The sequence below is a fragment of the Curcuma longa genome, chromosome 19 (assembly GCF_044706935.1).
Source record: "Curcuma longa cultivar G26 ecotype Majalengka, Jawa Barat chromosome 19, ITB_CL_G26_1.1, whole genome shotgun sequence".
In the NCBI taxonomy this organism is placed as follows: domain Eukaryota; kingdom Viridiplantae; phylum Streptophyta; class Magnoliopsida; order Zingiberales; family Zingiberaceae; genus Curcuma; species Curcuma longa.
Window position 1 is genome coordinate 3,785,622 of NC_133879.1, and position 11,124 is coordinate 3,796,745.

An 11,124-nucleotide genomic window follows, 5' to 3' on the forward strand; every position below is an offset into this window, starting at 1 on the left:
CAAAATAAATCTACTAGTAGACAAACTCCAATGCTACATTCAATTGTATCAGTAAAAGTTCACTCTTTCTAAGGCTAACCCAATTCTCAATGTCAAAGAACTATAAGATGTTTGAGGTAGGCAGGCATATGTACCTTTGGAAACCTTATCGAGTAGATCATGTGGGTTGGACTCTCCTCCAAAGGCCTAGATTAAATTTTCAAAAAGAACAGTTATAAGGGGAAGAGCAAGAGCATTCCCTATGGCACCCAACGTTCTAACAAAGTATTTCAACGATTGAAAGGTTTGACGAACAAAGAAAAGTATGGTGTATCTGTTGATTTATAAGATTTTGACATTGACAATAATTCTACCGGTTGCGCCTAGGGGTGCAAGTGAATTGAGTATGTTTGTGAGCTTTTTGATCTGTCTCGAAAAATATTTGATTTGTATTTGAAATTATCGAATTCGAGCAAAACTCAAACATGTTCAATAATTTTTTGAGCCGAATTCTAACCCATAATATTTTATTCGATTGTTCACGAGTCACTCACGAGCTGAACTCAAATACAACTGTGGTTATTTTTATATAATTTTAATTTAAATATGCTCAAATTAAGGTTTGAATAATTCGAACTGAACTCAAATTTAAGTCATTTCGAACTATAGTTTGATTCTGCTCGAATCAAAGTTCGAATAATTCGAACTGAACTCAAGCTCGAATTTTATTTCAAACGGAGCTCGAGCCAAAATTATTTATATTTTTAAGCCTTGAATCAAATTCGACTATCACATATATTTTTCGAGCTCGAACTCAAAATATCAATATTTTCATATTATTCGACTCGATTCAATTAGTTTGCACCCCTAGTTGTGACTACGATCGTAAATAGAGTGCTTTTTACCATAAGAATTATGAAAGACAGATTATGTGATCAAATGAGTGATGATTGGATGAATGATAGTCTTACTGTCTGTAAGGTAGTTATTTTGTGATGTTTTATGATTATAAGATTTTATATTTTTTACGTTAGTAATTATATTATTGCCTACGGTGAACCAAGATGCTAACTCCGCCCCTGCCTGAGCTTTAGCCCAAGGGCCCATTTTATTTTTGTTTATATGCAACTGTTCATTTGAGCAGCCCTAAATCTCTAAATCAAATTTCACGATTAGCCTGAGGTCCTTTTTTTATGTACAACTCATATCATCAATCAATCAATCCTAAATTTCTTAACTAAATTTCGTGATCAGTCCTAAATCCCTAAATCTGATTTTTGATCTCGCCGCGGCTGTCATCAATTGACCATTGGAAAAGGAGCACTGCCACCTCCTAACATTTCCTGATTTCAATGCAAATGTAAGATGTTCGTCACTCCCCCTCCTGAATTATTGATGTATGTGATTATTTAGATTTTTTTTTCTAGAATTAATGCATTGGTGAAAAATCAAGGGGGGAAAATATAGATGTTTATCTGATCTCTATTAGTTTTCATCAAATGATAAATATAAATTGTGTTATTTGAGTTTATCCACTTAGTTAATTACTTATGTAATTACTTAAATTATTTTAATGTCATATCAAGAAAGAAAGAGGGGAAATAATATTCTATCATTATTTAAACTAAAAATTGATAATCCGTCATCATCCGAAAAGACTGAGACTAATACATTCATTCCTAATGTGGAGTCTGAACCTCCTTTTAAATCTCAAAGAGTTGAGTTTGATGAAATTTCATTTAAATGAGATCCTAGATTGTGTATTTCGATGTACCGACATCCTATTAATTATTTTGATGAAATTAGACAAACATATATCAAATGAGATCATATCAACTTAAATTGTCGGAGTACCCACGGTTTGAATCAGAAAAGAAACATCGTCAATTTCATTATACATGGTTTAAAAGTTTCCAAATTAGAGTACTCTCCTTCAAAAGATGCAGTATTTTATTTTTCATGATATCTTTTTGAATTAAGTGAAGTACAATAATCTACATTTACAATTGAAGGGTTTAGAAGTTGGAAACACATTAATGATGAAGTCGAGTGTGTCTTTTTGTCTCATATAGGAAGTTCTAACTTAATGCACACTAAATCTGTAAAATATGTTGCTAATTATTTGATGAATGTAACTCAACATAGATAAAGTTATGAATCGAGAATCTTTTAAACAGATTCAAAAGAATCAATTAAGTCTTACAACAACACTTGAGAGCATCTGTTGGCTTAGTTTGTAAACATGTGGATTGAAAGGTCACGATGAATCTTCAGATTCTCAAAATCATGATAATTTCATTGAAATGCAAAAACTTTTGAAAAAAAAACAGAATGCTAGTATTGATGATGTTATCTTAGAGAAAGTTTCGAGAAATGCAAAGTCTACCTCACTAGAAGTTCAAAAGAAAATCTTGTATATTATTCACTATTAGAAAATCTACTTTTAACGATAAAATATTAATGATAGTATCAAATACCGTCGTTATTAATGGTTTAATAGTGACCGGATTTAGTGCCCGTCATTAATGTATATGCATTAATGATGGTATTTTCTCCCGTCATTGATGCTTTGTCATCAACGACTGTGTTTTTTGTTTCGATCGTTAATGTCATGCCTTTAACGACGGGGCTATGCTTTTGAGAGAACAAGTGCAACAAATGATATTCAATATCCATGTGTTAAATGTGTTAATGCACGTTTTGGGTCTACGGAATCGGTAAAAATGCACTTGATTGTTTATGGAATACTTCAAAATTATAGATTTTGGTATCATCATGGAGAAAAGTCGGGGGATGATTTGGAGCTACACTATTCAAAAAATGAAATAGCTGATAATGATGACTTCATGGAAGATCTTCTAAGGGATCTACATCCACATTATGATGATTCAAACCATGCCAATATTAGTGAGGAACTAAATGATGAAGCTAAAAACTTTTACAAATTATTAAATGATTCAAAAGAATCTTTGTACAAAGGATCAAGGGTTTCAAAATTGTCAGCATTACTAAAGTTACTTCATCTCAAGAATGTTGGACAATGGACAAATAAATCACTTAGCATGTTACTGAAATTATTGAAGGAAGAAATATTACCAGAAAAATTTGATCTTCTGGATTCATATTATGATGCTAAAAAGTTTATTAGAGATATCAACTTTTCTTATGAAAAGATTGATGCATGTAAAAATAATTGTATGTTATTCTAGAAAGACCGTAAGAACTTGGATTTCTGCTATGAAGTGTGTGGAATATCTAGATGGAAGGAGGAAAGATATAGTGGGGAGACTTGATTCAAAGCCAATAGAAAGAAGATTCTGAAGAAGATATTATGTTATTTCCCACAAAAACCAAAGCTGGAAAGGTTATTCATGTGTTCAAAAACAGCTCCTTACATGAGATGACACAATGATTCAAGAGTTGGCAGTTCTAAGGCATCCGAATTTTATGACATGGAAATCATGAAAAATATAAAGATTTCTCCTCAGAGTCTCGCAAGGTGATACTTGGTCTTGCAAGTGATTGTTTTCAACCATTTGCAAATGCAAAAACAACATATAACATTTGGCATGTAATCCTTATTCCTTATAATTTACCACCATCGATGTGTATAAACTTGTATAACTTCATTTTATCCATGTTAATTCCTGGTCCAGTGAGCCCTGGAGATACAATTGATATCTATTTGCAACTATTGATCGATGAATTAAGTGAGTTATGGCACATTAGTATAGAAACATTTGATACATCAACTTCTCAAAATATTACTTTATGTGTTGCTTTGTTGTGGACAATTAATGTCTTTCCAACACATACAAATTTATCTGGATGTAGTACAAAAGGGAAGTTAACATGTCCTTGTTGTAATAAGGATACTTGCTCGATGAGATTGACAAATGGTGGTAAAGAGTGTTACATGAGCCATCGACGTTATCCCCCATTAAACCACAAATGGTGCAAGGATAAGGATTTCTTTGATGGTATAGTTGAAATGAGATTGACACCTAAATTATTTTCAGGAAAAGATATTTTAAGTCAAGTTCAGGATTTGGAAGGCATAATCTTAAGTAAGGACACTACTAGAAAGACAAAAATATCTCATGACAAATGGGGTGATAATTGGAATAAGAAGAGTATATTCTTTGAGCTACCATATTGGGAAACATTGTTATTGAGTCATAATTTGAATGTGATGCATATTGAGAAAAATATATGTGATAGTGTTCTTGGAACATTTATGGATATTAAAGGCAAGACTAAAGATAACCATAAAACACATGCCTCGATTTGCAACTTTTGAATATAAGGCCTAAATTACATCCTGTTGCAATAGGAGATGATCTCAAGTTTTCTGCCACACCTTATGCATTGTCCTTTTGGTGAGAAACATCAACTTTGTTTATTTCTTAACTAATTAAAAATGTCTAAAGGCTTTTGTTCAAACATTGTAGATTGTACAAATGATAACGAGAATAAGATTTCGGATTTACAGAGTCATGATTGTCACATCTTACTAGAATATCTTATTCCTCTTGCAACACATGGATTACTTTTAGAATTAGTGTGTGAAGCTCTTGTTGAGTGATGAGATAGGGTTTCTTGCATTTTAATCGATTCAATTTTTGAATTTTGCATGAAAATAATTATTTATTGAATCGATTTGATCATGTTTGTGCTATATTACATAAATTGAGGCTTGATTCTAATTTTCATGATTTAATGGCAATTTTTTGCATTAATTGGGTTTTAATTGATTTTAGGGCTAAATCGGATCAAACTCGAGCTCAATCACGATCAAATCAAGCCAAATCAAGCTAATTTGCCCAAATTGATCAAGCCCACATGAAGGACATGACCTAGATCAAGCCCGATCAAGATCCCTCAAATTTTTGGAAGCCCTAGACTGCCCTAAACCCCAGATCAAGCCTGCATCATCAGATCAAGATTGGATGGCCCAGATTCTGTGATTAATCGGCGTATAAAACCATAGCCTTAATCGATGAACAGTGGCTGGCCGCACTGTTCATCGTCCCCACGAAGCCACCCCTGCTCGGCGACGTAGCTCTACGGGCAGCGCTTTCCACCCAAATTAACTCCATTGTATTCCTTGATCCCTGAAGAAGCTAAAGCCGGCCGATTGGGTATATTCAGGCAGCTGGATTTGGCGCGACGGCGAGGGTTTCACCGGCGGCCAAATCCCTGTTTTCGCGCGTTCCGGCCATCCGCAGCACCATCCGACGCCGCGATTCCTTCGAGGGGTTCTCCTAGGATCGTGGAGCCTCCCTATATCATCATCAATCCGACAGGAGCACGTGCAAGACAGGAAATCCAGTTTGTCATTAGAAAAGCGACTGTGCAGCTCACTGTTTTGGCCGGAGAGGGTTTTTTGGGCAATTCACGGTGCTGGCAGCGAGCAAACACCTCTAGAGACCATCTTCAAGCTTCCACGGGATTCAACAGCTGATTGACAACCAGCCGATGGGATTTGAAGGAGAAGAGGAGGATTTTATCATTTCTGATTTCTGTTTTTTCCAGTTTCTGCAGCTGTATTTCTGAAACTTCAATTTCTGAGTTGTTCCTAATCTAAATCTTTAGCAAATTTGTGAATTTGGTTTGGTAGTTAATGCTTAGTTGTTGTTTAGCTGTGATTCTCTGATTTAAGCTTGCAATTTGAATTTTCACCTCTGAAACTCTAAAAGGTGTTACTGTTGCGTGCCATTTTCATTTCCTTGTATCAGTTAGATGAGTTTGAGTAGGTTAATCGGTGGACTTGATGTTAGTTGATTTAGGTTGAATAGTTACATTGCATAGTTGTCTTGCTAGTTAGGTTTGTTGCTTTTAAATTCAACCACTTGCTTTAGCCTAGTTTCTTTCCTTCCTTGCTTCATGAATTGCACTTCTGTTAATTGCTGATTTTATTGCCTTTTTGAATTTGTGTGCTTACATTCAGGTCCATTGACATTGGTTGTGAGTTCTAAATCCCTACAAACTGAGGAAATCGAATTTGCCTTTCAAAACTAGGGATAGCATGTTTCAATGATAAATGCATAGGTTTGATACCTTGAATTGTGTTGCAATTATAGATTAGTTTATACTTTAATTCAATAATTTTAGTTTTAGTTTAACAACTTGCAGTTTGTTTCATTTACGGATTTTAAATCTACATTTCATTGTAAAACACCAAAACTCCCATTTTTATAAGAAAACCCCAAAAATACGACATCTAAGCTCAATTTAAGCAAGTGCTTACTAGCCCTTGGAAAAATACGACTCGAGACCCCTAAACTACATTTGTTTGTATTCCTCGTGGGTTTTCGATAAATTTATAAATTCTAATTTGCAACCCTACTCGTGACACATTGCAAATCTAGGGTTGTCATTGAGCTATCAATGTTCTTTTCTAGTTTGTGTTCCAAATCACTAAAGATCGAAGACTTGAAACAACTTAAAAGACAAATTCACACTTTGCAAGTTGGAAAAGATTTTTCCGCCCTTATTTTTTGATATCATGATACATTTGTCGATTCATTTAGCGATGGAAGATATGCTTGAGGGGATCTGTTCATTATCGGTGGATGTATCTAATAGAACAAAAGTTACGTACTTTCAAATCATATGTTCAAAATAAAACTCATCCAAATACTTCAATTGTTGAGGGTTATATCTCAAATGAGTGTGTGAGTTTATGCTTAAGATATTTCGACACATCTGGTTGTGGATGTATGGAAAGTAATGATGGTTTATCCATATTTTCATCCATTGAAGATTTATTAGTAGGGATAGCATGCAATTTGGATCATGTTGATCAAGAGCGAGCTCACATCTACATATTAAAGAATTGTGAAGAAGTTCAATAATTTTATGAATATATGAAACTATACACTTATTCTTCCATATAGCTTTTAAGAAGTTGATTAAACTCCAAATTTTCTATGTAGTGACTACTTGCAAATTTATGCTTCTAGTCATTTGATTTTGTCCAATGAGGAATGGGATAGACAATTTATTAAGTGGTTCAAAGTTAGAGTAAGTGACATTTTTAATATATATACATGTTTTTGTTTTCATTAATTAATTATATCTTGAGAGTAAGAATTTTTTTATTCAAATTTGATAGGTCAAGAGGTTACATAAAAATGACAAAAGTAAAAAAATAGAAGATCTACTTTCTTTGTCATGTGGGCCTACACAGGTATGGGAGTCATTTGTATGTTGTAAAATAAATGGATATAAATTTTACACTGAAGAGCACAACAAGGGCCTAAGGACACAAAATAGTGGTATTCTTATGGTTGGGAACTATGCCACAGAAAATATTGACTATTATAGAGTGTTATCACAGAGTATTGAATTAAATGTAATTTCTTGGTGAAAGGCGAATTGTGGTTTTCAAGTGCAAGTGGTTTAATGTGCATTCTAGAGAAAGGGGGATCAAAGTGGATAAATATGGTTTTGTTAGTGTAAATTGTCAACGGATCTTGAAATCAAATGAGCCTTTTGAATTGGCTACTCAAGCATCACAAGTGGTTTATGTGAAAGATAATACCTCAAAAGGTATGGAGAATTAATGTTACTCTTTGTGGTGCATATTGAGACCCTTATATAGACTCTTCCGGGTGCTTGGATTCTTATACCGATGCCTGAAATTGATTCTATCCTTATCCGGTTCCGTCGGTCTATCGGGGTCGATTCTTTCTGATCCGGGCGCTTGGACTATCCAGGGGCGCTAGACCGTCTGGGTGCCTAAAGTAACATCTGGGTGTCCAGATCCAGTTAACTCAGATTTAACCTAAGTAGACCCCCGGGCTTGATTTGGCTACTTCGGTTTGCTTTTCTTATGCTTCTTCAGTCTTGCTACCAGCTCCTGGTTCCTGCAAGATTAGCATACAAACAAACAAGCAACCTAAGACTACCTGTAGCATGTCTAACCCACTAGGCTTATCTCTGCCTAGCTTTCAGTTAAGACTAGTCACTTCTATAGGTAGACTTCCCACCTACCAAACATCTGATCACCCTTGTCCTATTTGGACTTTCCCTTGCCTAACCTTTAGTTAAGACTCTCTTGTCCAGTTTCACTCACTAGGGCTTCTTCTAGCCTTCAACTAGAACTGCCTAGCTTCTAACTAAGACTTCTCTTGTCTAACCTACAATTAGGACTACCCCTGTCTAGCCTTTAGCTAGGACTTTTCCTGCCTAACCTCCAGCTAGGACTTTTCCTTGCCTGGTCCAACTAACTAGAACTTCTTGCTAGTCATTTGATCAAACTGACTTGATTAAACTTTACTCACATCCAAATATTAGGTCATGTTTGGATCAACCCTTAGTCAAACTGACTATACCTAGGTGTGTTGTCAAACATCGAAACTTTAGAGTCAGACTAGTACTCCTTGCACCAACACATTCATGGAGCATTGTAAAGACAATGACATCATAAGACAATTAACAGTTAGTTGATGTCCTCAACATAATGGCGTGACTAAGAGAAAAAATCGCACGATTGTGGAAATGGAAAGGAGTATGCTAAAAGGCAAGGGAATTCCAAATCTCTATTTGGCAAAAACTATACATACAACTATATATATTCTCAATCGATCACCAACTAAAGTTGTTAGAAATAAAACCCCGTATGAAGTTAGGTATAAGAAAAAACTAGGAGTTGGTCATCTCAGAATATTTTGCAACATTGCATATGTGCTTATACCATCGGAACATCACAAGAAATTTGATAAGAAAGGTCAGAAACTTCATTTCATTGGCTATAATGATGAATCAAAAGGATATCATTTGTTAGATCCATCAACAAAAAACTCATTATATTTCGAGATGCTATCTTTGATGAAAAAGTTACTTGAAATTGGAAAGGGAAAGAAGTTGCTGACTCAGGTGCATCTCAGTTTGATAATAGAGTATCATCTCAACCTGATCCATCTCAAGTAAGCCATACTGATCAAATTTCTACACCAGAATTTTCTACAATTAATGAAGAAAGTGACTCGGAAAGTCTCCCAAAAAAATCTAGATTACTAATTGAAATATATGATTCTGTTGAGGTTGGATTTTTTTTTCTTATGAACCTCAATCTTTTGCAGAAGCATCTAAAGAAGAATGTTGGATAAAAGCAATGTATGATGAAATGTCAACAATTGTGGAAAAAAATATGGGAGCTCGTTGATTTACTTGAAGGAAAGAAGACCCTTGGTCTAAATGGGTCTTTAAAATTAAATACAATGAAGATGGATCGATTCAAAAATATAAAGCTCGACTCATCGCAAAAGGATATTCTCAACAATCAGGAATTGATTTTACAGAAATATTTACTCCAGTTGCAAGGATAGAAATGATTCACATTGGTCTAGCCTTAGCGACTCAATTGGAAGTAAATGTTTTCCAACTTGATGTTAAATCAACATTCTTGAATGGAGAAATTCAAGAGGAAGTATATGTTGAACAACCTAAGGGTTTTGAGATCAAATTAAAGGAAAAGAAGACAAAGTCTTTTGACTTAAAAAAGCATTATATGGATTGCGACAAGCACCCCGAGCATGGAATAACAAAATCAATAATTACTTCATCGGAAATGGCTTCAATCGAAGCACAAGTGAATCATCTCTCTATGTGAAGATAATTGAAAAGGATTTCTTAGTCGTATGTCGTTATGTCGATGATCTCATCTCTACTTTGGGACTAATAAAGCTATGGTGGAAGAATTCAAAAATAAAGTAATAAAAAATTTTGAAATGACACACTTGGGACTTATGAAATATTTTCTTGGAATTCAAGTGAAGCAAACATTTTTCTATCTCAAGAAAAATACATTAAAGATCTGTTTAAAAATTTTAACATGAGTCAATGCAAACCGATCTCTACTCCTATGGCATTAAATGAAAGATTTCAAGTTAATGATAATAGTGAAAAGGTCAACACTACTCTCTACAGAAAATTACTTGGTTATGTGATATTTCAACACAAGGCCGGATATCACACATTCAGTAAGTTTGCTCTCTAGATTCTTAAATGAACCTAGCAAAATTCATTTGACAGCTGCAAAAAGGATTTTAAGATAACTTAAAGGTACAAAGAATCATGACATTAAGTTGAAAAAATAAAATAATTGCAAACTTATTGGGTACATAGATAGTGATTGGGTTGGATTGATTGATGATCAAAAAGCACCTTTAGATATATCTTTTGCTTAGGATCTAATGTGATATCTTGAAGTTCAAAGAAACAAAAATCTGTAGCATTATCTTTGGTAGAAGAAAAATATATAGCTATAACAGATAAAGCTGAGGCAAGTTGGATCAGAAGAATTTTGAAATATTTAAAATTCAAGCAAGATGAACCAACAATAATTCATTGTGATAATATGTCTGCAATTGCAATGACAAAGAATCCAATCTTTCATGCATGATCCAAGCATATTGAACTATGACATCACTTCATTTAAGATTTAGTTAATCAAAGAGAAATAAGTATAGAGTTTATCAAGACAGATGATCAGCTAGTAGACATGATGACAAAAGTGGTTATCATTGATAAGTTCAACAACTTCAAAAAGCAACTCAAGAGTACAAATTAAGAGGGGATATTGAATAATATTAATATGTAATCTTTGGAAATCTAGAATTGCATGGTCAAGCCATCACTACAAAAATACAGCCTATTTGTGACAAACTTTTGTGACGAAACATTTTCATCGCAAATTAGGGACAAATTTTGTGACAAAACACGTATTCATCGCAGAAATGCAACGAAATTTATGACGAAAACATTTTTGTTGCCAATTTAGGATGAAGACTTTTTTGTCGCCAAATTTGTCGCAAAATAGCGACGAAAATAATAGTTTCGTCGCCAATTTTGCGATGAAACCTAGGATTCGTCACAAAATAGCGACAGAAATAATAGTTCGTCGCCAAGTTGGTGACGAAACCCTGATTCGTCGCCAAATTGGAGACGAAAGTCTCGTCCGTCGCCAAGTTGGCTAAAATGGTTCGGGTCACGGGTGTGGGGCCGCGGGATAATAAGTTATGGTATTTGGCGACGAAAATATTTTCGTCGCCAAATGCCCTAACTTATCATCTACACGCCCGATCCCCTTCTTCTTCTTCGCGATTTTTCCTTCTCTCCCTCTGATTTCTCTCCTGT